The 21,829-nt window shown below is 54.4% G+C and overlaps 1 long non-coding RNA gene across 1 annotated transcript in view; it reads left to right on the top strand.

The window, feature by feature from the left end:
• The window catches only part of LOC138365801 (uncharacterized), a 266,841-nt gene that overhangs the window by 37,516 nt on the left and 207,496 nt on the right, over positions 1-21,829 (top strand). The window lies entirely within an intron of this gene.

The following is a 21,829-nucleotide window of genomic DNA, read 5'->3' as shown; positions in this document are numbered from 1 at the left end:
TCTCCGTCGAGGCCACTAGGGAGTATTAGGCCTATGGTAAATCCTGGTAATACACTTAACAAATAAGAGTCCAGGGCCACGGTACTCCTCCAGAGGCTTCCACTTTTTCTCAACTTGGTCCAGTCTTCCAAACGCCGCACAACATTAACCTCACTAGGAGACTCCTAAATTATTTACATTTGTATTTGTATTTAAAATATAGAGTGATTACATATATTTATAACTTAAATTTTTTATTACTAGGAAAGACGTAGTAATTTAACTTAGATGTTTGTTTACTAATACGGGCGCGCGTTGTTGGAACTGCTCCAGCGGGGCTGCACCTTCTCGTACTTTGTTTACTCTCCAAAACGGCGCAAAATATTCAGATTTAGCGGCTCTTCTTAACTATTTAAATATTTGTAACACAAAATACACAGCGTTTATGTATTTACCAAAGAGTATTTGGTAATACATAAAGTTTTATGTTTGTTTACAAATATAAAAGTTAAAGATGTTATTGTTGCTTGACTAAATATAATGTAAGTAGGATATAATTTGGTGGTCAGAGAGCGCGACTCACTGTAAGGTAACCTTCACCCGTCTAGTCATGGACACACAGACCAAACAAGTGGTGGGCCGTGGCTGCAAGAGGAAGAAGGGTGGCTGCAAGACCATCAATGGTCCCGGAAAGAGACCAAAATTCACCGATGACGCCACTGCATATGAAGTCAGTCCCGATGGAGAGGTTTTAACAGTCTACCTACTTCACACCCCTACACGCACTGAGCGCCCATCCCTGAAGGGATTGAAGAAGATTGCCCTGAAGGGTCACAATGAGCTGTATGCTCTGGCCAACGATGAGCTCTGTTCCATGTTTGTAGACACCGGCACCACAATCAATTTCATAGAAGGCAGAGATGCAAGAATACTTGGCTTGGATAAGGAAGTAACCTCCAGCGAGTATAGTAAAATTACCTTATTTACCGAAGAAAGAAACATTACTCATAGTATTGTCGAAGATGTGGAAATATAACTAGAAAACGGCATGGTGTTGCTTACAAAAGTCTAAATTGGCCCGCCACAAATGGATAATTACTTCGGCCCACACCTGATCCCCAGCCTTTTCTTCAGCTTCCCTCTCATGGTTGAGTACCAAGTAATACAGCAGTTTAAACAGGATAATTCTGATCTCTATTTCAAGAACATCCCAACGTCTCAAAATAATGGGTCTGGGTTGTATAATTCCAGAGAATCTTGCCTAAGGATTCCTCTGCCAGATTCATCACAACCTGACAATTGCACAGACAAAATACACGTCGACTCGGGGGTTTAAAACACGTACGTCTCAAGCCTATACTTAAAGAGACTTGGTGTAGAGAAATGCCCTCCCAAAAAGCTCCGGATACACATGGAAGGCAGCGTGTATCTAGAGGATGACTTAATTATCCATCCAAACCCAGAAGACAGGTATCCTTTCGTCATCGGCACGAACATCTTGGCGAAATACAAGTGTGTCCTCGACGCATCCTCATACAATTTGTTCTTCAAGGTTAACAATAAAGTCTACAGGACCCAGCTATACTGATAAGGATCATAAATCCTTATCCCATAGTGATGCATAAATACCTATCTTATGTAATGTCACCAATAATAAATACCTATCTTATGTAATGTCACCAATAATAAATACCTATCTTATGTAATGTCACCAATAATAAATACGTATCTTATGTAATGTCACCAATAATAATACCTATCTTATGTAATGTCACCAATAATAATACCTATCTTATGTAAAGTCACCATTAATAAATACCTACAGGAGAAAAGGAGTGGGAGTGAAAGAGACTAGGAACAGGTGTAGAGGAGATTAGAAGTGGGTGTAGAGGAGACAAAGAGTGGGAGTAGAGGAGACTTGAAGTGCGTGTAGAGGAGACTAGGAGTGGGAGTAGAGAAGGCTAGTAGAGGATGTGAAGGAGACTAGGAGTAGGTGTAGAGGAGACTAGTGGTGGGTGTGAAGGAGACTAGGAGTGGTTGTAGAGGAGACTAGTAGTGGGTGTAAAGGAGACTGGGAGTGCGTGTGGAGGAGACTGGGAGTGGTTGTGGAGGAGACTGGGAGTGGTTGTGGAGGAGACTAGGGGAGGGTGTAGAGGAAACTAGAAGTTGGTGTAGAAGAGACTATGAGTGGGTGTGAAGGAAACTAGGAGTGGGTGTGGAAGAGACTAGGAGTGGGTGTGGAGAAGACTGGGAGTGGGTGTGGAGGAGACTGGGAGTGGGTGTAGAGGAGACTTGGAGTGGGTGTAGAGGAGACTAGGAGTGAATGTGGAGGAGACTACGAGAGGGTTTAGAGGAGATTACAAGTGGGTAAGGAGGAGACTTGGAGAGGGTGTAGAGGAGACTAGGAGTGGGTGTGGAGGAGACTAGGAGTGGGTGTGGAGGAGACTAGCAGAGGGTGTAGAGGAGACTAGGAGTGCGTGTAGAGGAGACTAGGAGTGACTATAGAGGAGACTAGGAGGTGGTGAAGAGGAGACTAGCGGTGGGTGTAGAGAAGACTAGGGGTGGGTGTAGAGGAGACTAGAAGTTGGTGTAGAAGAGACTAGGAGTGGGTGAGGAGGTGACTTGTAGTAGGTGAGGAGGAGACTATAAATGGGTGTAGAGGAGACAACGAGAGGGTGTAGAAGAGACTACGAGAGGGTGTAGAGTAGACTAGGATTGTGTGTAGAGGAGACTAGGAGTGGGTGTTGAGGGGACTAGGAGTGGGTGTAGAGGGGACTAGTAGTGGGTGTAGAGGAGACTAGGAGTGGCTGCAGAGGAGACTAGGAGTGGGTGTGGAGGAGACTAGTAGTGGGTGTAGAGGAGACTAGGAGTGGGTGCAGAGGAGACTACGAGTGGGTGTGAAGGAGACTAGGAGTGGGTGTAGAGGAGACTAGGAGTGGGTGCAGAGGAGACTAGGAGTGGGTGTAGAGGAGACTAGGAGTGGGTGCAGAGGAGACTAGTAGTATGTGTGAAGGAGACTGGCAGTGGGTGTAGAGACTAGGAGTGGGTGTGTAGGAGACTGGGAGTGGGTGTGGAGGAGACTTGGAGTAGGTGTGGAGGAGACTAGGAGTGGGTGTAGAGGAGACTAGGAGTGGGTGTAGAGGAGACTAGCAGTGGGTGTGGAGGAGACTTGGAGTGAGTGTTGAGTAGACTAGGAGTGGGTGTAGAGGAGACTAGGAGTGGGTGTAGAGGAGACTAGAAGTGGGTTTGCAGGAGACTAGGAGTGGGTGTGGAGGAGACTGGGAGTGGGATTAGAGGAGACAAGGAGTGGGTGTAGAGGAGACCAGGAGTGTGAGTAGAGGAGACTGGGAGTGGGTGTAGAGGAGACTAGGAGTGGGTGTGGAGGAGACTACGAGTGGGTGTGGAGGAGACTAGGAGTGGGTGTAGAGGAGACAAGGAGAGGGTGTGGAGGAGAATGGGAGTGGGTGAGGAGGAGACTATTAGTGGGTGTGGAGGAGACTAAGAGTGGGTGTGGAAGAGACTAGGAGTGGGTGTAGAGGACACTACGAGTGGGTGTGGAGGAGACTAGGAGTGGGTGTAGAGGAGACAAGGAGTGGGTGTAGAGGAGACAAGGAGTGGGTGTGGAGGAGACTGAGTGGTTGTAGAGATTAGGAGCAGGTGTGGAGGAAACTGGGAGTGGGTGTAGAGGAGACTGGGAGTGGGCGTGGAAGAGACTGGGAGTGTGTGTGGAGTTGACTGGGAGTGGGTGTAGAGGAATCTGGGAGGGGGTGTAGAGGAGACTGGGAGTGGAAGTGGAGGAGACTAGAAGTGGGTGTGGAGGAGACAAAGAGAGTGTGTAAAGGAGACTAGGAGTTGGTGTAGAGGAGACTAGGGGTGGGTGTGGAGACTGGCAGTGGGTTTGTAGAAGACTGCGAGTGTGTGTGGAGGAGACTAGTAGTGGGTGTAGAGGAGACTGGGAGGGGGTGTAGAGGAGACTAGGAGTGTGTGTGGTGGAGACTAGGAGTGGGTGTGGAGTATACTTTGAGTTGGTGTAGAGGAGACTAGGAGTGGGTGTGGAGGAGACTGTGAGTGGGAATGGAAGAGACTAGGATTGGGTGTGGAGGAGACACAGAGAGGGTGTAGAGGAGACTAGGACTGGGTGTAGAGGAGACTAGGAGTGGGTGTGGAGGTGACTAGGAGTGGGGTGTATAGGAGACTAGGAGTGGGTGTGGAGGAGACTAGTAGTGGGTGTAGAGGAGACTAGGAGTGGGTGCAGAGGAGACTACGAGTGGGTGTGAAGGAGACTAGGAGTGGGTGTAGAGGAGACTAGGAGTGGGTGTGGAGGAGACTGGGAGTGGGCGTGGAGGAGACTGGGAGTGGGTGTGGAGGAGACAGGGAGTGGGTGTAGAGGAGACTGGGAATGGGTGTAGAGGAGACTGGGAGTGGGTATGGAGGAGACTGGGATTGGGTGTGGAGGAGACTGGGAGCTTGTGTGGAGGAGATTTGGAGTGGGAGTAGAGGGGTCTGGGAGTGGGCATGGAAGAGACTAGGAGTGGGAGTGGAGGAGACTAGGAGTGGGTGTAGAGGAGACTGGGAAAGGGTGTAGAGGAGACTGGGAGTGGGTGTAGAGGAGACTAGGAGTGGGTGTAGAGGAGAGTGGGAGTAGGTGTGGAGGAGATTAGGAGTGGGTGTGGAGGAGACTACGAGTGGGTGTGGAGGAGACTACGAGTGGGTGTGGAGGAGACTACGAGTGGGTGTGGAGGAGACTGGGAGTGGGTGTAGAGGAGATTAGAAGTGGGTGTGGAGGAGAGTGGGAGTAGGTGTGGAGGAGATTAGGAGTGGGTGTGGAGGAGAGTGGGAGTGGGTGTGGAGGAGACTAGTAGTGGGTGTGGAGGAGACTGGGAGTGGGTGTGGAGGAGACTGGGAGTGGGTGTGGAGGAGACTGGGAGTGGGTGTAGAGGAGACTGGGAGTGGGCGTGGTGGAGACTGGGAGTGGGTGTAGAGCAGACTAGGAGTGGGTATGGAGGAGACTGGGATTGGGTGTGGAGGAGACTAGGAGTTTGTGTGGAGGAGATTAGGAGTGGGGGTAGAGGGGTCTGGGAGTGGGCATGGAAGAGACTAGGAGTGGGAGTGGAGGAGACTAGGATTGGGTGTATAGGAGACTAGGAGTGGGTGAAGAGGAGACTGGGAGTGGGTGTAGAGGAGACTAGGAGTGGGTGTAGAGGAGACTAGGAGTGGGTGTAGAGGAGACTAGGAGTGGGTGTAGAGGAGACTAGGAGTGAGTATAGAGGTGACTAGGAGTGGGTGTAGAGGAGACTACGAGTGGGTGTGGAGGAGTCTAGGATTGGGTGTAGAGGAGATCGACTGGGAGTGGGTGTGGAGGAGACTAGGAGTGGGTGTGGAGGAGTCTAGGATTGCGTGTAGAGGAGATCGACTGGGAGTAGGTGTGGAGGAGACTAGGAATGGGAGTAAAGGAGACTGGGAGTGGTAGTAGAGGAGACTAGCAGTGGGTGTGGAGGAGATTAGGAGTGGGTTTAGAGGAGACTAGGAGTGGGTGTGGAGGAGACTGTGAGTGGTTGTAGAGGAGATTAGGAGTAGGTGTGGAGGAGATTAGGAGTGGGAGTAGAGGGGTCTGGTAGTGGGCGTGGAGGAGACTAGGAGTGTGTGTGGAGGAGACTGGGTGTGGAGACTTGGAGTGGTGGAGGAGACTTGGAGTGGGTGTTAATGAGACTAGGAATGGGTGTGGAGGAGACTAGGAGTGGGTGTAGAGGAGACAAGGAGTGGGTGTGGAGGAGAATGGGAGTGGGTGTAGAGGAGACTGGGAGTGGGTATGGAGGAGACTGGGAGTGGGTGAGGAGGAGACTATTAGTGGGTGTGGAGGAGATTAAGAGTGGGTGTGGAAGAGACTAGGAGTGGGTGTAGAGGAGACTACGAGTGGGTGTGGAGGAGACTAGGAGTGGGTGTAGAGGAAACAAGGAGTGGGTGTGGAGCAGACAAGGAGTGGGTGTGGAGGAAACTGGGAGTGGGTGTAGAGGAGACTGGGAGTGGGCGTGGAAGAGACTGGGAGTGTGTGTGGAGTTAACTGGGAGTGGGTGTAGATGAGTCTGGAAGAGGGAGTGGAGGAGACTAAGAGTGGGTGTGGAGGAGACAAAGAGAGGGCGTGGAGGAGACTGGGAGTGGAAGTGGAGGAGACTAGAAGTGGGTGTGGAGGAGACAAAGAGAGTGTGTAGAGGAGACTAGGAGTGGGTGTAGAGGAGACTAGGAGTGGGTGTGGAGACTGGCAGTGGGTTTGTAGAAGACTGCGAGTGTGTGTGGAGGAGACTAGTAGTGGGTGTAGAGGAGACTGGGAGGGGGTGTAGAGGAGACTAGGAGTGTGTGTGGTGGAGACTAGGAGTGGGTGTGGTGGAGACTAGGAGTGGGTGTGTAGGAGACCGGTAGTGGGTGTGGAGGAGATTAGTAGTTGGTGTTGAGGAGACTAGGAGTGGGTGTGGAGGAGACTAGGAGTGGGTGTGGAGTATACTTTGAGTTGGTGTAGAGGAGACTAGGATTGGGTGTGGAGGAGACTGGGAGTGGGGTGTGGAGGAGACTGTGAGTGGGGTGTGGAGGAGACTAGGAGTGGGTGTGGAGGAGACACAGAAAGGGTGTAGAGGGGACTAGGACTGGGTGTAGAGGAGTCTAGGAGTGGGTGTGGAGGTGACTAGGAGTGGGGTGTATAGGACACTAGGAGTGGGTGTGGAGGAGACTAGGAGTGGGTGTGGAGCAGACTAGGAGTCGGTGTGGAGGAGACTAGGAGTGGGTGTAGAGGAGACTAGGAGTGGGTTTGAAGGAGACTGGGAGTAGGTGTGGAGGAGATTAGGAGTGGGTGTGGAGGAGAGTGGGAGTGGGTGTGGAGGTGACTAGTAGTGGGTGTGGAGGAGACTGGGAGTGGGTGTGGAGGAGACTGGGAGTGGGTGTCGAGGAGACTGGGAGTGGGTGTAGAGGAGACTGGGAGTGGGTGCAGAGGAGACTGGGAGTGGGTGCAGAGGAGACTGGAAGTGGGTGTGGAGGAGACTGGGATTGGGTGTGGAGGAGACTAGGAGTTTGTGTGGAGGAGATTTGGAGTGGGAGTAGAGGGGTCTGGGAGTGGGCATGGAAGAGACTAGGAGTGGGAGTGGAGGAGACTAGGAGTGGGTGTGGAGGAAAGTGGGAGTGGAGGAAACTGGGAGTGGGTGTAGAGGAGACTGGGAAAGGGTGTGGAGGAGACTAGAAGTGGGTGTGGAGGCGACTAGGAGTAGGTGTAGAGGAGACTAGAAGTGGGTGTGGAGGAGAGTAGGAGTGGATGTGGAGGAGACTACGAGTGGGTGTGGAGGAGACTAGGAGTGGGTGTAGAGGAGACTAGGAGTGGGTGTGGAGGAGAGTGGGAGTAGGTGTGGAGGAGATTAGGAGTGGGTGTGGAGGAGAGTGGGAGTGGGTGTGGAGGAGACTAGTAGTGGGTGTGGAGGAGACTGGGAGTGGGTGTAGAGGAGACTGGGAGTGGGCGTGGTGGAGACTGGGATTGGGTGTAGAGGAGACTAGGAGTGGGTATGGAGGAGACTGGGATTAGGTGTGGAGGAGACTGGGATTAGGTGTGGAGGAGACTAGGAGTTTGTGTGGAGGAGATTAGGAGTTTGTGTGGAGGAGATTAGGAGTGGGAGTAGAGGGGTCTGGGAGTGGGCATGGAAGAGACTAGGAGTGGGAGTGGAGGAGACTAGGAGTGGGTGTAGAGGAGACTAGGAGTGGGTGTAGAGGAGACTAGGAGTGGGTGTAGAGGAGACTAGGAGTGGGTGTAGAGGACACTAGGAGTGGGTGTAGAGGACACTAGGAGTGGGTGTAGAGGACACTAGGAGTGGGTGTAGAGGAGACTAGGAGTGGGTGTAGAGGAGACTAGGAGTGGGTGTAGAGGAGACTAGGAGTGGGTGTAGAGGAGACTAGGAGTGGGTGTAGAGGAGACTAGGAGTGGGTGTAGAGGAGACTAGGAGTGGGTGTAGAGGAGACTAGGAGTGGGTGTAGAGGAGACTAGGAGTGGGTGTAGAGGAGACTAGGAGTGGGTGTAGAGGAGACTAGGAGTGGGTGTAGAGGAGACTAGGAGTGGGTGTAGAGGAGACTAGGAGTGGGTGTAGAGGAGACTAGGAGTGGGTGTAGAGGAGACTAGGAGTGGGTGTAGAGGTGACTAGGAGTGGGTGTTGAACAGACTAAAAGTTGGTGTAGAGGAGACTAGGAGTGGGTGTGGAGGAGACTAAGAATGGTCGTGGAGGAGTCTAGGATTGGGTGTAGAGGAGATCGACTGGGAGTGGGTGTGGAGGAGACTAGGTGTGGGTGGGGAGGAGACTAGGAGGGGGTGTGGAGGAGTCTAGGATTGCGTGTAGAGGAGATCGACTGGGAGTGGGTGTGAAGGAGACTAGGAGTGGGTGTGGAGGAGATTAGGAGTGGGTTTAGAGGAGACTAGGAGTGGGTTTAGAGGAGACTAGGAGTGGGTGGGTAGGAGACTAGGAGTTGGTGTGGAGGAGATTAGGAGTGGGAGTGGAGGAGACTAGGATTGGGTATGGAGGAGACAAAGAGAGGGTGTAGAGGAGACTAGGAGTGGGTGTAGATTAGATTAGGAGTTTGTGTGGAGGAGACTAGGAGTGGGTGTGGAATAGAATAGGAGTGGGTGTGGAGGAGACTAGGAGTGGGTGTGGAATAGAATAGGAGTGGGTGTGGAGGAGACTGAGTGGAAGTGGAGGAGAATAGGAGTGGGTGTGGAGGAGACAAAGAGAGGGTGTAGAGGAGACTAGGAGTGGGTGTAGAGGAAACTAGGAGTGGGTGTGGAGGAGACTAGGAGTGGGAATGGGGGACACTAGGATTGGATGTAGAGGAGACTGGAATTTGGTGTGGAGGAGACTGGAATTTGGTGTGGAGGAGACTGGGAGTGGGTGTGGAGGAGACTAGGAGTGGGTGTGGAGGAGACTGGGAGTGGGTGTGGAGGAGACTAGTAATGAGTGTGTATGAGACTGGGAGTGGGTGTAGAGGAGACTGGGAGTGGGTGTGGAGGAGATTAGGAGTGGGTGTGGAGGAGAGTGGGTGTGGAGGAGACTAGTAGTGGGTGTGGAGGTGACTGGGAGTGGGTGTGGAGGAGACACAGAGAGGGTGTAGAGGAGACTAGGACTGGGTGTAGAGGAGACTAGGAGTGGGTGTGGAGGTGACTAGGAGTGGGGTGTATAGGAGACTAGGAGTGGGTGTGTAGGAGACTAGGAGTGGGTGTGGAGGAGACTAGGAGTGGGTGTAGAGGAGACTAGGAGTGGGTTTGAAGGAGACTGGGAGTAGGTGTGGAGGAGATTAGGAGTGGGTGTGGAGGAGAGTGGGAGTGGGTGTGGAGGAGACTAGTAGTGGGTGTGGAGGAGACTGGGAGTGGGTGTGGAGGAGACTGGGAGTGGGTGTAGAGGAGACTGGGAGTGGGTGTAGAGGAGACTAGGAGTGGGTATGGAGGAGACTGGGATTGGGTGTGGAGGAGACTAGGAGTTTGTGTGGAGGAGATTTGGAGTGGGAGTAGAGGGGTCTGGGATTGGGCATGGAAGAGAATAGGAGTGGGAGTGGAGGAGACTAGGAGTGGTTGTAGAGGAGACTGGGAAAGGGTGTGGAGGAGACTAGGAGTGGGTGTGGAGGCGACTAGGAGTAGGTGTAGAGGAGAAAAGAAGTGGGTGTGGATGAGACTACGAGTGGGTGTGGAGGAGACTATATTAGTGGGTGTAGAGGAGACCTGGAGTGGGTGTAGAGGGGACTAGGAGTGGGTGTGGAGGAGACTAGGAGTGGGTGTAGAGGAGACTAGGAGTGGGTGTAGAGGAGACTAGCAGTGGGTGTGGAGGAGACTTGGAGTGAGTGTTGAGTAGACTAGGAGTGGGTGTAGAGGAGACTAGGAGTGGGTGTAGAGGAGACTAGAAGTGGGTTTGCAGGAGACTAGGAGTGGGTGTGGAGGAGACTGGGAGTGGGATTAGAGGAGACAAGGAGTGGGTGTAGAGGAGACCAGGAGTGTGAGTAGAGGAGACTGGGAGTGGGTGTAGAGGAGACTAGGAGTGGGTGTGGAGGAGACTACGAGTGGGTGTGGAGGAGACTAGGAGTGGGTGTAGAGGAGACAAGGAGAGGGTGTGGAGGAGAATGGGAGTGGGTGAGGAGGAGACTATTAGTGGGTGTGGAGGAGACTAAGAGTGGGTGTGGAAGAGACTAGGAGTGGGTGTAGAGGACACTACGAGTGGGTGTGGAGGAGACTAGGAGTGGGTGTAGAGGAGACAAGGAGTGGGTGTAGAGGAGACAAGGAGTGGGTGTGGAGGAGACTGAGTGGTTGTAGAGATTAGGAGCAGGTGTGGAGGAAACTGGGAGTGGGTGTAGAGGAGACTGGGAGTGGGCGTGGAAGAGACTGGGAGTGTGTGTGGAGTTGACTGGGAGTGGGTGTAGAGGAATCTGGGAGGGGGTGTAGAGGAGACTGGGAGTGGAAGTGGAGGAGACTAGAAGTGGGTGTGGAGGAGACAAAGAGAGTGTGTAAAGGAGACTAGGAGTTGGTGTAGAGGAGACTAGGGGTGGGTGTGGAGACTGGCAGTGGGTTTGTAGAAGACTGCGAGTGTGTGTGGAGGAGACTAGTAGTGGGTGTAGAGGAGACTGGGAGGGGGTGTAGAGGAGACTAGGAGTGTGTGTGGTGGAGACTAGGAGTGGGTGTGGAGTATACTTTGAGTTGGTGTAGAGGAGACTAGGAGTGGGTGTGGAGGAGACTGTGAGTGGGAATGGAAGAGACTAGGATTGGGTGTGGAGGAGACACAGAGAGGGTGTAGAGGAGACTAGGACTGGGTGTAGAGGAGACTAGGAGTGGGTGTGGAGGTGACTAGGAGTGGGGTGTATAGGAGACTAGGAGTGGGTGTGGAGGAGACTAGTAGTGGGTGTAGAGGAGACTAGGAGTGGGTGCAGAGGAGACTACGAGTGGGTGTGAAGGAGACTAGGAGTGGGTGTAGAGGAGACTAGGAGTGGGTGTGGAGGAGACTGGGAGTGGGCGTGGAGGAGACTGGGAGTGGGTGTGGAGGAGACAGGGAGTGGGTGTAGAGGAGACTGGGAATGGGTGTAGAGGAGACTGGGAGTGGGTATGGAGGAGACTGGGATTGGGTGTGGAGGAGACTGGGAGCTTGTGTGGAGGAGATTTGGAGTGGGAGTAGAGGGGTCTGGGAGTGGGCATGGAAGAGACTAGGAGTGGGAGTGGAGGAGACTAGGAGTGGGTGTAGAGGAGACTGGGAAAGGGTGTAGAGGAGACTGGGAGTGGGTGTAGAGGAGACTAGGAGTGGGTGTAGAGGAGAGTGGGAGTAGGTGTGGAGGAGATTAGGAGTGGGTGTGGAGGAGACTACGAGTGGGTGTGGAGGAGACTACGAGTGGGTGTGGAGGAGACTACGAGTGGGTGTGGAGGAGACTACGAGTGGGTGTAGAGGAGATTAGAAGTGGGTGTGGAGGAGAGTGGGAGTAGGTGTGGAGGAGATTAGGAGTGGGTGTGGAGGAGAGTGGGAGTGGGTGTGGAGGAGACTAGTAGTGGGTGTGGAGGAGACTGGGAGTGGGTGTGGAGGAGACTGGGAGTGGGTGTAGAGGAGACTGGGAGTGGGCGTGGTGGAGACTGGGAGTGGGTGTAGAGCAGACTAGGAGTGGGTATGGAGGAGACTGGGATTGGGTGTGGAGGAGACTAGGAGTTTGTGTGGAGGAGATTAGGAGTGGGGGTAGAGGGGACTGGGAGTGGGCATGGAAGAGACTAGGAGTGGGAGTGGAGGAGACTAGGATTGGGTGTATAGGAGACTAGGAGTGGGTGAAGAGGAGACTGGGAGTGGGTGTAGAGGAGACTAGGAGTGGGTGTAGAGGAGACTAGGAGTGGGTGTAGAGGAGACTAGGAGTGGGTGTAGAGGAGACTAGGAGTGAGTATAGAGGTGACTAGGAGTGGGTGTAGAGGAGACTACGAGTGGGTGTGGAGGAGTCTAGGATTGGGTGTAGAGGAGATCGACTGGGAGTGGGTGTGGAGGAGACTAGGAGTGGGTGTGGAGGAGTCTAGGATTGCGTGTAGAGGAGATCGACTGGGAGTAGGTGTGGAGGAGACTAGGAATGGGAGTAAAGGAGACTGGGAGTGGTAGTAGAGGAGACTAGCAGTGGGTGTGGAGGAGATTAGGAGTGGGTTTAGAGGAGACTAGGAGTGGGTGTGGAGGAGACTGTGAGTGGTTGTAGAGGAGATTAGGAGTAGGTGTGGAGGAGATTAGGAGTGGGAGTAGAGGGGTCTGGTAGTGGGCGTGGAGGAGACTTGGAGTGGGTGTGGAGGAGACTTGGAGTGGGTGTTAATGAGACTAGGAATGGGTGTGGAGGAGACTAGGAGTGGGTGTAGAGGAGACAAGGAGTGGGTGTGGAGGAGAATGGGAGTGGGTGTAGAGGAGACTGGGAGTGGGTATGGAGGAGACTGGGAGTGGGTGAGGAGGAGACTATTAGTGGGTGTGGAGGAGATTAAGAGTGGGTGTGGAAGAGACTAGGAGTGGGTGTAGAGGAGACTACGAGTGGGTGTGGAGGAGACTAGGAGTGGGTGTAGAGGAAACAAGGAGTGGGTGTGGAGCAGACAAGGAGTGGGTGTGGAGGAAACTGGGAGTGGGTGTAGAGGAGACTGGGAGTGGGCGTGGAAGAGACTGGGAGTGTGTGTGGAGTTAACTGGGAGTGGGTGTAGATGAGTCTGGAAGAGGGAGTGGAGGAGACTAAGAGTGGGTGTGGAGGAGACAAAGAGAGGGCGTGGAGGAGACTGGGAGTGGAAGTGGAGGAGACTAGAAGTGGGTGTGGAGGAGACAAAGAGAGTGTGTAGAGGAGACTAGGAGTGGGTGTAGAGGAGACTAGGAGTGGGTGTGGAGACTGGCAGTGGGTTTGTAGAAGACTGCGAGTGTGTGTGGAGGAGACTAGTAGTGGGTGTAGAGGAGACTGGGAGGGGGTGTAGAGGAGACTAGGAGTGTGAGAGGTGGAGACTAGGAGTGGGTGTGGTGGAGACTAGGAGTGGGTGTGTAGGAGACCGGTAGTGGGTGTGGAGGAGATTAGTAGTTGGTGTTGAGGAGACTAGGAGTGGGTGTGGAGGAGACTAGGAGTGGGTGTGGAGTATACTTTGAGTTGGTGTAGAGGAGACTAGGATTGGGTGTGGAGGAGACTGGGAGTGGGGTGTGGAGGAGACTGTGAGTGGGGTGTGGAGGAGACTAGGAGTGGGTGTGGAGGAGACACAGAAAGGGTGTAGAGGGGACTAGGACTGGGTGTAGAGGAGTCTAGGAGTGGGTGTGGAGGTGACTAGGAGTGGGGTGTATAGGACACTAGGAGTGGGTGTGGAGGAGACTAGGAGTGGGTGTGGAGCAGACTAGGAGTCGGTGTGGAGGAGACTAGGAGTGGGTGTAGAGGAGACTAGGAGTGGGTTTGAAGGAGACTGGGAGTAGGTGTGGAGGAGATTAGGAGTGGGTGTGGAGGAGAGTGGGAGTGGGTGTGGAGGTGACTAGTAGTGGGTGTGGAGGAGACTGGGAGTGGGTGTGGAGGAGACTGGGAGTGGGTGTCGAGGAGACTGGGAGTGGGTGTAGAGGAGACTGGGAGTGGGTGCAGAGGAGACTGGGAGTGGGTGCAGAGGAGACTGGAAGTGGGTGTGGAGGAGACTGGGATTGGGTGTGGAGGAGACTAGGAGTTTGTGTGGAGGAGATTTGGAGTGGGAGTAGAGGGGTCTGGGAGTGGGCATGGAAGAGACTAGGAGTGGGAGTGGAGGAGACTAGGAGTGGGTGTGGAGGAAAGTGGGAGTGGAGGAAACTGGGAGTGGGTGTAGAGGAGACTGGGAAAGGGTGTGGAGGAGACTAGAAGTGGGTGTGGAGGCGACTAGGAGTAGGTGTAGAGGAGACTAGAAGTGGGTGTGGAGGAGAGTAGGAGTGGATGTGGAGGAGACTACGAGTGGGTGTGGAGGAGACTAGGAGTGGGTGTAGAGGAGACTAGGAGTGGGTGTGGAGGAGAGTGGGAGTAGGTGTGGAGGAGATTAGGAGTGGGTGTGGAGGAGAGTGGGAGTGGGTGTGGAGGAGACTAGTAGTGGGTGTGGAGGAGACTGGGAGTGGGTGTAGAGGAGACTGGGAGTGGGCGTGGTGGAGACTGGGATTGGGTGTAGAGGAGACTAGGAGTGGGTATGGAGGAGACTGGGATTAGGTGTGGAGGAGACTGGGATTAGGTGTGGAGGAGACTAGGAGTTTGTGTGGAGGAGATTAGGAGTTTGTGTGGAGGAGATTAGGAGTGGGAGTAGAGGGGTCTGGGAGTGGGCATGGAAGAGACTAGGAGTGGGAGTGGAGGAGACTAGGAGTGGGTGTAGAGGAGACTAGGAGTGGGTGTAGAGGAGACTAGGAGTGGGTGTAGAGGAGACTAGGAGTGGGTGTAGAGGACACTAGGAGTGGGTGTAGAGGACACTAGGAGTGGGTGTAGAGGAGACTAGGAGTGGGTGTAGAGGAGACTAGGAGTGGGTGTAGAGGAGACTAGGAGTGGGTGTAGAGGAGACTAGGAGTGGGTGTAGAGGAGACTAGGAGTGGGTGTAGAGGAGACTAGGAGTGGGTGTAGAGGAGACTAGGAGTGGGTGTAGAGGAGACTAGGAGTGGGTGTAGAGGAGACTAGGAGTGGGTGTAGAGGAGACTAGGAGTGGGTGTAGAGGAGACTAGGAGTGGGTGTAGAGGAGACTAGGAGTGGGTGTAGAGGAGACTAGGAGTGGGTGTAGAGGAGACTAGGAGTGGGTGTAGAGGAGACTAGGAGTGGGTGTAGAGGAGACTAGGAGTGGGTGTAGAGGTGACTAGGAGTGGGTGTTGAACAGACTAAAAGTTGGTGTAGAGGAGACTAGGAGTGGGTGTGGAGGAGACTAAGAATGGTCGTGGAGGAGTCTAGGATTGGGTGTAGAGGAGATCGACTGGGAGTGGGTGTGGAGGAGACTAGGTGTGGGTGGGGAGGAGACTAGGAGGGGGTGTGGAGGAGTCTAGGATTGCGTGTAGAGGAGATCGACTGGGAGTGGGTGTGAAGGAGACTAGGAGTGGGTGTGGAGGAGATTAGGAGTGGGTTTAGAGGAGACTAGGAGTGGGTTTAGAGGAGACTAGGAGTGGGTGGGTAGGAGACTAGGAGTTGGTGTGGAGGAGATTAGGAGTGGGAGTGGAGGAGACTAGGATTGGGTATGGAGGAGACAAAGAGAGGGTGTAGAGGAGACTAGGAGTGGGTGTAGATTAGATTAGGAGTTTGTGTGGAGGAGACTAGGAGTGGGTGTGGAATAGAATAGGAGTGGGTGTGGAGGAGACTAGGAGTGGGTGTGGAATAGAATAGGAGTGGGTGTGGAGGAGACTGAGTGGAAGTGGAGGAGAATAGGAGTGGGTGTGGAGGAGACAAAGAGAGGGTGTAGAGGAGACTAGGAGTGGGTGTAGAGGAAACTAGGAGTGGGTGTGGAGGAGACTAGGAGTGGGAATGGGGGACACTAGGATTGGATGTAGAGGAGACTGGAATTTGGTGTGGAGGAGACTGGAATTTGGTGTGGAGGAGACTGGGAGTGGGTGTGGAGGAGACTAGGAGTGGGTGTGGAGGAGACTGGGAGTGGGTGTGGAGGAGACTAGTAATGAGTGTGTATGAGACTGGGAGTGGGTGTAGAGGAGACTGGGAGTGGGTGTGGAGGAGATTAGGAGTGGGTGTGGAGGAGAGTGGGTGTGGAGGAGACTAGTAGTGGGTGTGGAGGTGACTGGGAGTGGGTGTGGAGGAGACACAGAGAGGGTGTAGAGGAGACTAGGACTGGGTGTAGAGGAGACTAGGAGTGGGTGTGGAGGTGACTAGGAGTGGGGTGTATAGGAGACTAGGAGTGGGTGTGTAGGAGACTAGGAGTGGGTGTGGAGGAGACTAGGAGTGGGTGTAGAGGAGACTAGGAGTGGGTTTGAAGGAGACTGGGAGTAGGTGTGGAGGAGATTAGGAGTGGGTGTGGAGGAGAGTGGGAGTGGGTGTGGAGGAGACTAGTAGTGGGTGTGGAGGAGACTGGGAGTGGGTGTGGAGGAGACTGGGAGTGGGTGTAGAGGAGACTGGGAGTGGGTGTAGAGGAGACTAGGAGTGGGTATGGAGGAGACTGGGATTGGGTGTGGAGGAGACTAGGAGTTTGTGTGGAGGAGATTTGGAGTGGGAGTAGAGGGGTCTGGGATTGGGCATGGAAGAGAATAGGAGTGGGAGTGGAGGAGACTAGGAGTGGTTGTAGAGGAGACTGGGAAAGGGTGTGGAGGAGACTAGGAGTGGGTGTGGAGGCGACTAGGAGTAGGTGTAGAGGAGAAAAGAAGTGGGTGTGGATGAGACTACGAGTGGGTGTGGAGGAGACTATATTAGTGGGTGTAGAGGAGACCTGGAGTGGGTGTAGAGGGGACTAGGAGTGGGTGTGGAGGAGACTAGGAGTGGGTGTAGAGGGGACTAGGAGTGGGTGCATAGGAGACTAGAAGTGGGTGTGGAGGAGACTACGAGCGGGTGTGGAGGAGACTAGGAGTGGGTGTAGAGGAGACAAGGAGTGGGTGTAGAGGAGACTGGGAGTTGGTGTGGAGGAGACTTGGAGTGGGTGTGGAGAAGACTGTGAGTGGGTGTAGAGGAGACTAGGAGTGGGTTTGAAGGAGACTGGGAGTAGGTGTGGAGGAGATTAGGACTGGGTGCGGAGGAGACTAGGAGTGGGTGTGGAGGAGACTAGGAGTGGGTGTGGAGGAGACTAGGAGTGGGTGTAGAGGAGACTTAGGAGTGGGTGTAGAGGAGACTAGGAGTGGGTTTGAAGGAGACTGGGAGTAGGTGTGGAGGAGATTAGGAGTGGGTGTGGAGGAGAGTGGGAGTGGGTGTGGAAGAGACTAGTAGTGGGTGTGGAGGAGACTAGGAGTGGGTGTGGAGGAGACTGGGAGTGGGTGTGGAGGAGACTAGTAGTAGGTGTGTAGGAGACTGGGAGTGGGTGTAAAGGAGACTGGGAGTGGGTGTAGAGGAGACCTGGAGTGGGTGTGGAGGAGACTAGGAGTGGGTGTAGAGGAGACTAGGAGTGGGTGCAGAGGAGACTAGAAGTGGGTGTGGAGGAGATTAGGAGTGGGTGTGGAGGAGAGTGGGAGTGGGTGTGGAGGAGACTAGTAGTGGGTGTGTAGGAGACTGGGAGTGGGTGTGGAGGAGACTGGGAGTGGGTGTAGAGGAGACCTGGAGTGGGTGTAGAGAAGACTGGAAGTGGGCTTGGAAAAACTGGGAGTGGGTGTAGAGGAGACTAGGAGTGGGTGTGGAGGAGACTAGGAGTGGGTGTAGAGGAGACTAGAAGTGGGTGTGGAGGAGACTACGAGCGGGTGTGGAGGAGACCAGGAGTGGGTGTAGAGGAGACAGGGAGTGGCTGTGGAGGAGACGGAGTTGGTGTGGAGGAGACTAGGAGTGGGTGTGGAGGAGACTGTGAGTGGGAATGGAAGAGACTAGGATTGGGTGTGGAGGAGACACAGAGAGGGTGTAGAGGAGACTAGGACTGGGTGTAGAGGAGACTAGGACTGGGTGTAGAGGAGACTAGGAGTGGGGTGTATAGGAGACTAGGAGTGGGTGTGGAGGAGACTAGGAGTGGGTGTGGAGGAGACTAGGAGTGGGTGTGGAGGAGACTAGGAGTGGGTGTAGAGGAGACTAGGAGTGGGTTTGAAGGAGACTGGGAGTAGGTGTGGAGGAGATTAGGAGTGGGTGTGGAGGAGAGTGGGAGTGGGTGTGGAGGAGACTAGTAGTGGGTGTGAGGAGACTGGGAGTGGGTGTAGAGGAGACTGGGAGTGGGTGTAGAGGAGACTAGGAGTGGGTATGGAGGAGACTGGGATTGGGTGTGGAGGAGACTAGGAGTTTGTGTGGAGGAGATTTGGAGTGGGAGTAGAGGGGTCTGGGAGTGGGCATGGAAGAGAATAGGAGTGGGAGTGGAGGAGACTAGGAGTGGGTGTAGAGGAGACTGGGAAAGGGTGTGGAGGAGACTAGGAGTGGGTGTGGAGGCGACTAGGAGTAGGTGTAGAGGAGACTAGGAATGGGTGTGGAGGAGACTAGGAGTGGGTGTAGAGGAGACTAGGAATGGGTGCAGAGGAGACTAGGAGTGGGAGTAGAGGACACTAGGAGTGGGTGCAGAGGAGACTAGAAGTGGGTGTGGAGGAGACTATGAGCGGGTGTGGAGGAGACTAGGAGTGGGTGTAGAGGAGACAAGGAGTGGGTGTGGAGGAGACTGGGAGTGGGTGTGGAGGAGACTGAGTGGGTGTAGAGGAGACTAGGAGTGGGTTTGAAGGAGACTGGGAGTAGGTGTGGAGGAGACTAGGAGTGGGTGTAGAGGAGACTAGGAGTGGGTGTGGAGGAGACTAGGAGTGGGTGTAGAGGAGACTAGGAATGGGTGCAGAGGAGACTAGGAGTGGGAGTAGAGGACACTAGGAGTGGGTGCAGAGGAGACTAGAAGTGGGTGTGGAGGAGACTATGAGCGGGTGTGGAGGAGACTAGGAGTGGGTGTAGAGGAGACAAGGAGTGGGTGTGGAGGAGACTGGGAGTGGGTGTGGAGGAGACTGAGTGGGTGTAGAGGAGACTAGGAGTGGGTTTGAAGGAGACTGGGAGTAGGTGTGGAGGAGACTAGGAGTGGGTGTAGAGGAGACTAGTAGTGGGTGTGGAGGAGATTAGGAGTGGGTGTGGAGGAGAGTGGGAGTGGGTGTGGAGGAGACTAGTAGTGGGTGTGGAGGAGACTAGTAGTGGGTGTGTAGGAGACTGGGAGTGGGTGTAGAGGAGACTGGGAGTGGGTGTGGAGGAGATTAGGAGTGGGTTTGAAGGAGACTGGGAGTAGGTGTGGAGGAGATTAGGAGTGGGTGTGGAGGAGACTAGGAGTGGGTGTGGAGGAGACTAGGAGTGGGTGTGGAGGAGACTAGGAGTGGGTGTGGAGGAGACTAGGAGTGGGTGTAGAGGAGACTGGAAGTAGGTGTGGAGGAGATTAGGAGTGGGTGTGGAGGAGAGTGGGAGTGGGTGTGGAGGAGACTAGTAGTGGGTGTGGAGGAGACTAGGAGTGGGTGTGGAGGAGACTGGGAGTGGGTGTGGAAGAGACTAGTAGTGGGTGTGTAGGAGACTGGGAGTGGGTGTAGAGGAGACTGGGAGTGGGTGTGGAGGAGATTAGGAGTGGGTGTGGAGGAGAGTGGGAGTGGGTGTGGAGGAGACTAGTAGTGGGTGTGGAGGAGACTGGGAGTGGGTGTAGAGGAGACCTGGAGTGGGTGTAGAGAAGACTGGAAGTGGGCTTGGAAAAACTGGGAGTGGGTGTAGAGGAGACTAGGAGTGGGTGTGGAGGAGACTAGGAGTGGGTGTAGAGGAGACTAGGAGTGGGTGCAGAGGAGACTAGGAGTGGGTGTAGAGGAGACTAGGAGTGGGTGCAGAGGAGACAAGGAGTGGGTGTGGAGGAGACTGGGAGTGGGTGTAGAGGAGACAAGGAGTGGGTGTGGAGGAGACTGGGAGTTGGTGTGGAGGAGACTAGGAGTGGGTGTGGAGGAGACTGAGTGGGAATGGAAGAGACTAGGATTGGGTGTGGAGGAGACACAGAGAGGGTGTAGAGGAGACTAGGACTGGGTGTAGAGGAGACTAGGAGTGGGTGTGGAGGTGACTAGGAGTGGGGTGTATAGGAGACTAGGAGTGGGTGTGGAGGAGACTAGGAGTGGGTGTGGAGGAGACTAGGAGTGGGTGTGGAGGAGACTAGGAGTGGGTGTGGAGGAGACTAGGAGTGGGTGTGGAGGAGACTAGGAGTGGGTGTGGAGGATACTAGTAGTGGGTGTGGAGGAGACTGTGAGTGGGAATGGAAGAGACTAGGATTGGGTGTGGAGGAGACACAGAGAGGGTGTAGAGGAGACTAGGACTGGGTGTAGAGGAGACTAGGACTGGGTGTAGAGGAGACTAGGAGTGGGGTGTATAGGAGACTAGGAGTGGGTGTGGAGGAGACTAGGAGTGGGTGTGGAGGAGACTAGGAGTGGGTGTAGAGGAGACTGGGAGTGGGTTTGAAGGAGACTGGGAGTAGGTGTGGAGGAGATTAGTAGTGGGTGTGGAGGAGACTGGGAGTGGGTGTAGAGGAGACTGGGAGTGGGTGTAGAGGAGACTGGGAGTGGGTATGGAGGAGACTGGGATTGGGTGTGGAGGAGACTAGGAGTTTGTGTGGAGGAGATTTGGAGTGGGAGTAGAGGGGTCTGGGAGTGGGCATGGAAGAGAATAGGAGTGGGAGTGGAGGAGACTAGGAGTGGGTGTAGAGGAGACTGGGAAAGGGTGTGGAGGAGACTAGGAGTGGGTGTGGAGGCGACTAGGAGTAGGTGTAGAGGAGAAAAGAAGTGGGTGTGGAGGAGAGTAGGAGTGGGTGTAGAGGAGACTAGGAGTGGGTGTGGAGGAGACTAGGAGTGGGTGTAGAGGAGACTAGAATGGGTGCAGAGGAGACTAGGAGTGGGAGTAGAGGACACTAGGAGTGGGTGCAGAGGAGACTAGAAGTGGGTGTGGAAGAGACTATGAGTGGGTGTGGAGGAGACTAGGAGTGGGTGTGGAGGAGACTGGGAGTGGGTGTGGAGGAGACTGTGAGTGGGTGTAGAGGAGACTAGGAGTGGGTTTGAAGGAGACTGGGAGTAGATGTGGAGGAGACTAGGAGTGGGTGTAGAGGAGACTAGTAGTGGGTGTAGAGGAGACTAGTAGTGGGTGTGGAGGAGACTAGTAGTGGGTGTGGAGGAGATTAGGAGTGGGTGTGGAGGAGAGTGGGAGTGGGTGTGGAGGAGAGTGGGAGTGGGTGTGGAGGAGACTAGTAGTGGGTGTGTAGGAGACTGGGAGTGGGTGTAGAGGAGACTGGGAGTGGGTGTAGAGGAGATTAGGAGTGGGTTTGAAGGAGACTGGGAGTAGGTGTGGAGGAGATTAGGAGTGGGTGTGGAGGAGATTAGGAGTGGGTGTGGAGGAGACTAGGAGTGGGTGTGGAGGAGACTAGGAGTGGGTGTGGAGGAGACTAGGAGTGGGTGTAGAGGAGACTAGGAGTGGGTTTGAAGGAGACTGGAAGTAGGTGTGGAGGAGATTAGGAGTGGGTGTGGAGGAGAGTGGGAGTGGGTGTGGAGGAGACTAGTTGTGGGTGTGGAGGAGACTAGGAGTGGGTGTGGAGGAGACTGGGAGTGGGTGTGGAAGAGACTAGTAGTGGGTGTGTAGGAGACTGGGAGTGGGTGTAGAGGAGACTGGGAGTGGGTGTGGAGGAGATTAGGAGTGGGTGTGGAGGAGAGTGGGAGTGGGTGCAGAGGAGACTAGGAGTGGGTGTAGAGGAGACTAGGAGTGGGTGTAGAGGAGACTAGGAGTGGGTGCAGAGGAGACTACGAGCGGGTGTGGAGGAGACTACGAGCGGGTGTGGAGGAGACTAGGAGTGGGTGTAGAGGAGACAAGGAGTGGGTGTAGAGGAGACTGGGAGTTGGTGTGGAGGAGACTAGGAGTGGGTGTGGAGGAGACTGATTGGGAATGGAAGAGACTAGGATTGGGTGTGGAGGAGACACAGAGAGGGTGTAGAGGAGACTAGGACTGGGTGTAGAGGAGACTAGGAGTGGGTGTGGAGGTGACTAGGAGTGGGGTGTATAGGAGACTAGGAGTGGGTGTGGAGGAGACTAGGAGTGGGTGTGGAGGAGACTAGGAGTGGGTGTGGAGGAGACTAGGAGTGGGTTTGAAGGAGACTGGGAGTAGGTGTGGAGGAGATTAGGAGTGGGTGTGGAGGAGAGTGGGAGTGGGTGTGGAGGAGACTAGTAGTGGGTGTGGAGGAGACTAGTAGTGGGTGTGGAGGAGACTAGTAGTGGGTGTGGAGGAGACTGGGAGTGGGTGTAGAGGAGACTGGGAG

The sequence above is a fragment of the Procambarus clarkii genome, chromosome 18 (assembly GCF_040958095.1).
Source record: "Procambarus clarkii isolate CNS0578487 chromosome 18, FALCON_Pclarkii_2.0, whole genome shotgun sequence".
NCBI lineage: Eukaryota > Metazoa > Arthropoda > Malacostraca > Decapoda > Cambaridae > Procambarus > Procambarus clarkii.
The sequence above is the reverse complement of the archived record's forward strand: the minus strand, read 5'-3'. Positions and strand labels throughout refer to the sequence as shown.